Consider the following 5,792-nt stretch of genomic DNA (forward strand, 5'->3'; position numbering starts at 1 on the left):
CTCGACGTTTGTCAAAACCATGCTACCGGGGACTCCAGAGTTAGTCCAGGCGCGGCCTCTCTAGTTCTCGTGCAAGTGCATTCGCCATGAGCCGTAGAAACGGAGCGCAGTTTTCCAAACCAGAACTGAGCCCCCGGGACCCTGGGTAACAGGCAGCACCCCTTTCTCCCTTCCAATGGGCGAGGACGAGGACAAGGACAAGGCAGGGTGGGGGTTGGGGGCGGCACCAGACCGGCCCGGGGATGGACATATGGCTCCCCCTCTGCCATAGGACAGCCTCCCGCACTCCCTTGGCTCTCCCACAGGTCCCCTCCCAAACATTCTTCAAAAGGAACCACAGCCCACTGAACTCCCTGGCAGGTACACCCAGTACCCGCTAGAATATCCCAAGTAAGGCTATCTGCTCTCCAAAACAAAGGACCCCTTCTGGACTCCAGACAGGGTGGAGTGGCCTGGTGAAAATCAGAGTCTCAGCAATGACACCGCCCCCCCCCCCCCCCCCCCCCCCATCCCTGAGAGCTTCCCTCAGACCCTCTGGGCTCTTGTTCCTGTCCCTTCCCCCTCTGAATCTCTCCTCCACACCTCCTCTGCTAGAGTCTGGACAAGAAGGTGTTTCACCCCGGCATTCCTCACTGTCCCTAAGGGACTCAGGTCCCAGTACAAACACCAGGTTATCTTACTGTTTTGGGATGGTGTGGAGGGCTCTAAGCATAAAGCAGAAAACTAACATCCACCCAGTGAATCATGAAACCACTCTTCACTTGGTGAAAAATTTCTAGTGAGTCAGACAGCTGGCCTGAGCTTTCCGATTTCTGAATCCATGGCCAGCCCTGTCTGAGAACGAATTCTTCCCGCACACCACCACCACCACCACCACCACCACCACCACCACCACCACATGTACCAGGCCTTTCCCCTTTCCTTGCTGCTGGGAGAGTTTCCAGGGCCAGGAGCAAAAGCTGCTTTCATTCTCTGCAGAAAGTCATATTTTCTGTTTTGTGTTCTTTTCTTTCTCACGGTTTCTCCGATTCCTTGTCATTCTTCTATGCAACGTGACTAACCTGAAAAGGTGTTTCATAGGAATGTATATGTAGAGCCTATATCAGATTGCACGCTGTCTTGGGGAGGGGGAGAAAATTTAGAAGTTATGGAAGTAAATGTAGAAAATTAAAAATAAATAACTTAAAAAGTTGAGAGAGAGAGAGAGAGAGAGAATGGACATTTCCTAAAGCAATTCGAGGAGGAAGGGACATGTATAACACAAAGACCATAGCTGCAAACTGTCACAGGAGACCAACCCAGGGGATACAGCAAAGACAGCAAGTACTACCTTGGCCCTACCCAATAATAAATTTCCTTGGGGGCTAACAAGCTGCTCTTTGTCAGAGAAAGCTGAACCTCCTCCTTGGCTGTGCTGTGGTTTAAGGGGTTCAGGGACCCTTCAGAGACTGAAGTACAACAGAGAGGTCATCTGGAATGAATTCATGGACTCGAATTTTTTTCTTTTTTTTTTTTAAACGTTCCTTTAAAAAAAAAAACACAATTTGATTTCCAACATTCCACAGCCCCTTGAGTTTTGAATTTTCTCCCCCTCCCTCCTTCTACCCCTCCCCCCCAAGGTGGCATGTGATCAAATATAGGATCTACAAATACCTTCACATTAAACATTAGTCAAGTTGTAAAGAAAGATTATGACCCATGGAATAAACAATGGGAAAGAAGAAACACAACAAAACAAGAAAATGAAAGAGAGCTGGTAGTTTACTTCAATGTGCATTCAAACTCTGTAGTTCTTTCTCTGGATGTGGACATCTCTTTCCATCCTGAGTCTTTTGGAGTTGTCTCACAACCTTGCGTTGCTGAGAGGAGCACAGTCTACCCAAGTTAGTTGTCAAACGTTTGGTGTGTTTGTGATCGTGAACAGAGTTCTTCTGGTTCTGCTTTTCTCGAGCAGCACCAGTTGATAACTCTTCAGGTTATTATGAAGTCTGTCTGCTCCTCATTTCTTTCTTTTTTTTATGAAATGGAAAGTATTTCATAATTATGTAGACTTTATTTTAGACACATTGTAAAAAAAGAAAGTTGACATGGAATAAAATCCATTTTTTTTCCTTTTGAACACATCATCGATATCAGTACACAGTTAATGATTAGATTCAAACAAATTTAACCACACAAGTTCATTTATCTGCAGGAGCTTTTCACATTAAGCTTTTGGAACAGAGTTACGATGTGCTTAAACACACAAAGGAGAGGGCAAATCTATTGAAAAACTAAGCTTTTTCCGTTAGGGTTTTGTTTTTTAGTCAGATACTTAAAGTATATATCGCATTAAAGACTAACTACTTCAGCAGTGTCAGTTGCAAAAGAACAAAAAAACACCCACTTGTAAGGCCATAGGAATGTACTGTAATAATGAAATTCAGCAGAAACTCAGAAAATGATATGAAAATCATGTCATTTCTTGGGATAATTAAATGTCACCAAATGTGGCATGAGCATAAGAGATGAAGTGATCTGAAAATAACTACAAACAATTATTTCTTAAGCTTCATAACTGCACATTTCAATAAGTGAAAGTCTGATTAAAGATAAGTTTTAATAGTGAACTAGAAGTATTGATTTTATTAGCCTAAAAACATTTTGGTTCTACTGTCAAACTGCTAGTCGAAGAATGTGATTTTTTACTAGCGTCCTGTTCCTGTAAGTCACATGTTGAGGAATCTCTTTTCTTTCAGATGGTGCAAAAAAGAAGAGGAAATGCTTTTTCTAAAAAGAGACTTTTGCAAAGTCAACTAGAAAAAAAATACCCTAAATTTTACCTAAGTAAACCAAACATAGTTTTAACTGTAAGTATGAAAGATCATTTTCAAAGGTTAAGTACTAAATTTATTGAAAACAGTCTTTGTCATGGAAAAAGAAAATCTGGAGAAAAAGAAAATCTGAATAGATGTTCCATTTGTTGATCCTAAGTTCACAGTTTTATTAGATGTAATAGAGATGATTACCACCATTGAGGACCTAAAAATTTAAGCTGTACTCTTGGAGGAACTTTTGCAGAAATTTACCTATGTTTCACAGCTACACTTTTTGAAAAGAGCTGGAATAATTTTTTTTTCCTTATTGGATATAACATGGCAGGTTCTAGTCTAAACTTGAAATGTCCACTTTTATCTAAAGACTAATGATGCTCTTAAATCGAGACAAAACATAAATCTAACCTACTATTTTGTAAAATGTATAATAGCTGGCTCACCTTTGTCCCACTAGATATATGTCCCACTAAAACTGGATACTAGTTGTCCTTCAAAGTAAAGATAATAGTCTTCAGAAAGCTTACAAAGGCTACACAAGATGTTCGGATGGACAGTAAGAAAAGCTGCCGCACCCAGGAACCAAGGCAACAAAACATACCGTTTATTGTCATCTGTTTTTCTGCAGTAAAATATAGCTAAAATAGATCCCCAGCGAAATGGTACAATCAGAGATTTATATGATACTGCACATTTTTCATTGTCTGACACAAGCAAGCGTTGGGGAGAGAGACCCAGCTTTGCAGTCCGGCTGCCACCAGCCCGGTGAGCACTCCCGGTGCCAGCTCTTGGGGCTGCCAAGCGAAGGTCTGGGTGTCTATGGCCATACCACCCAGAACGAACCCAAACTCATCTGATCTTTGGAAGCTACGCAGGGTCGGGCCTGGTTAGTACTTGGATGGGAGACCTCCTGGGAATACCGGGTTCTGTAGGCTTTTTTTCCCCCTTTTCGTGAGCACTAACCACTCCTTAACTCCTCCCTAATCCCACCCTTACTCACCTAGTTAGCATAATTGGCATCTGATTTACTATTGTAACTCTTTATATAAACTATACCTATGACTTAAGGTTGCAGGTTCCCTAAGAACGCCTGCCCACTGTGAAGCGTAACAATAAACTTTTACAATCCTGACTCAAATCCTCACATGGGCCTTGTGAATTCCTTCCAGACTGCACTGCAGGGACTCTGGTCATCAGAGCCCCTGTAACACCTATCACCCCCTCGTCAGAGCTATGATTATGGGGTAAAGGGGATGAACTTTTATACACAGGGGTAAAGAAGTGAGGGACTTTCCAGGTGGCTCCAGGCTATCTCGTGGTTATCAAGCACACAATTAAAACATTCCATAATTTGGGGAGAAGTTGTGACATCTGTTAGTAAGAACTTTGCTGCAATATCTGTTGGGTCATAACAAGGGATAGGATCCTGAGGTAGATGAGGACTAGGGACAGGATGGAGAAACTTTACAAAATGGAGTCACTTGGATTATTTTGCTAAATACAATTATTTTCCCTTTTGAGACTTAAATAGAAAGTCTCACTAAACTATGTGGGAAAGTTTCAACTCATAGAGGGGTCTGTTTCTGTAGCAATCACCTATGACAAGGGGGCAAGCTATATATAATGACAAACAAAAAGAGCAAAAGTTGTAAAGAGGGCAAGAAAATGTTTTTCCCAACCTAGCCCTGGAAGCCAAGAGATCAACCAGCTTCAGCTGGACCCTTCCAAGAAGATTTGGTCCCGTTTAATAAGGATCCACTGGGTGGAAGAGATGTGTTGATTAATAATCTTTGAATTGTCTGGGATTTATGTGTGGCTGTTCACTGCCTATAACAATACAACAGCACTCTCCCCCTTCCCAATCTGGAAGTAATCTAAAACCTATTGATTCTAGAGGGCAACCGGTTGGATCTTCAAAAGCTCCAAGTCGGTGACCTTAAGGGCACTGAGGGATTTGTTAGTGAATCCATAGATAAAGGTGTCAAGTTGTTTGTATAATGTAACAAGTGTTACAGCCCCTCATAAGGGAACTCCACTCATCCAGAAACATTCTGTTCAGAAACATCTAGCATTTGGGCCTCCCACAAGGGCATTACAGAAGGCAATTGCAGGAGCACCTGGAAAGGGGGAAGTAGGAGACCCAATAAGAGCCCCATTATCCTGCTGGTGATCATTTATAATCCAACAAGGCACAGATCCACAGGGAGTCACTGTGGACTGTCTCCCTGTTCTGTCTGGGCCTTGGTCAAAGGGGATAACAGACCCCATACATGGGGTACTTGACAAAGCCTTTGGGAAAGGGAATGGTGGTTTGAATAGAGTCAGAGAGTGTAAACAGGTGCTGTTTTATGTGAACCAAGTAAAGTTATCATTTCTTTCTTATATAGTTTGTGCAAATAAACACCATAGAACTATTTATCAGCCTACAAGGTTGGGGCTGCTTTTTTCGGAGGTTTCCCTTAATAGAATTATTATTGAGGACTGTATAATTGATGTGTTGTTAATGATACTTGCAGCTGCTGTGCAGGTGTAAGATCAATAACACCAGCACACAGGATGGCTGTTAACACAGGTTCTTGATCTGCTTTTTTAAAGGAAAGACAGCTTTAAAGGGCTTAATAATCTTACATCAATTAAATAATGAGAAAGATATATAAGTAGAGAAGTGAGTATCCAAGAAAAAATCCAATAGATAAGGCTCCAACTGTCTAAATAGAGTAATAGAACAATTTATATCACTAGGCCAGGGAACACCAACACATGGGTTCACAAAATTGGGGGACCCCTTAACAATGGCTACCCAGAGTCTCATCTGGCCAAACCACAGGTGAACATTCTTCCCATGAGTGAGCTCCAAAGCAAAACACCAATCTCCCAGAATATATATAGTTTTGACTAATAGGATCAGAGCCAGAAGGCATCACAACCCAGGTGACTCAGTGTCTAATTGGCTCAGTACCAAAAGGTGTGAAAGCCTTC

At 42.1% G+C, this 5,792-nt stretch overlaps 1 pseudogene; it reads left to right on the top strand.

Annotated features, from left to right (window-relative positions):
• Positions 1-3,628: 3,628 nt before the first annotated feature.
• On the top strand, positions 3,629-3,748 carry LOC138148190 (5S ribosomal RNA; annotated as a pseudogene).
• Positions 3,749-5,792: the final 2,044 nt, after the last annotated feature.

This window comes from Petaurus breviceps, unplaced genomic scaffold (assembly GCF_028583685.1).
Source record: "Petaurus breviceps papuanus isolate PSGF00001 unplaced genomic scaffold, PetGlider_PUasm1.0 90822, whole genome shotgun sequence".
Lineage (NCBI taxonomy): Eukaryota > Metazoa > Chordata > Mammalia > Diprotodontia > Petauridae > Petaurus > Petaurus breviceps.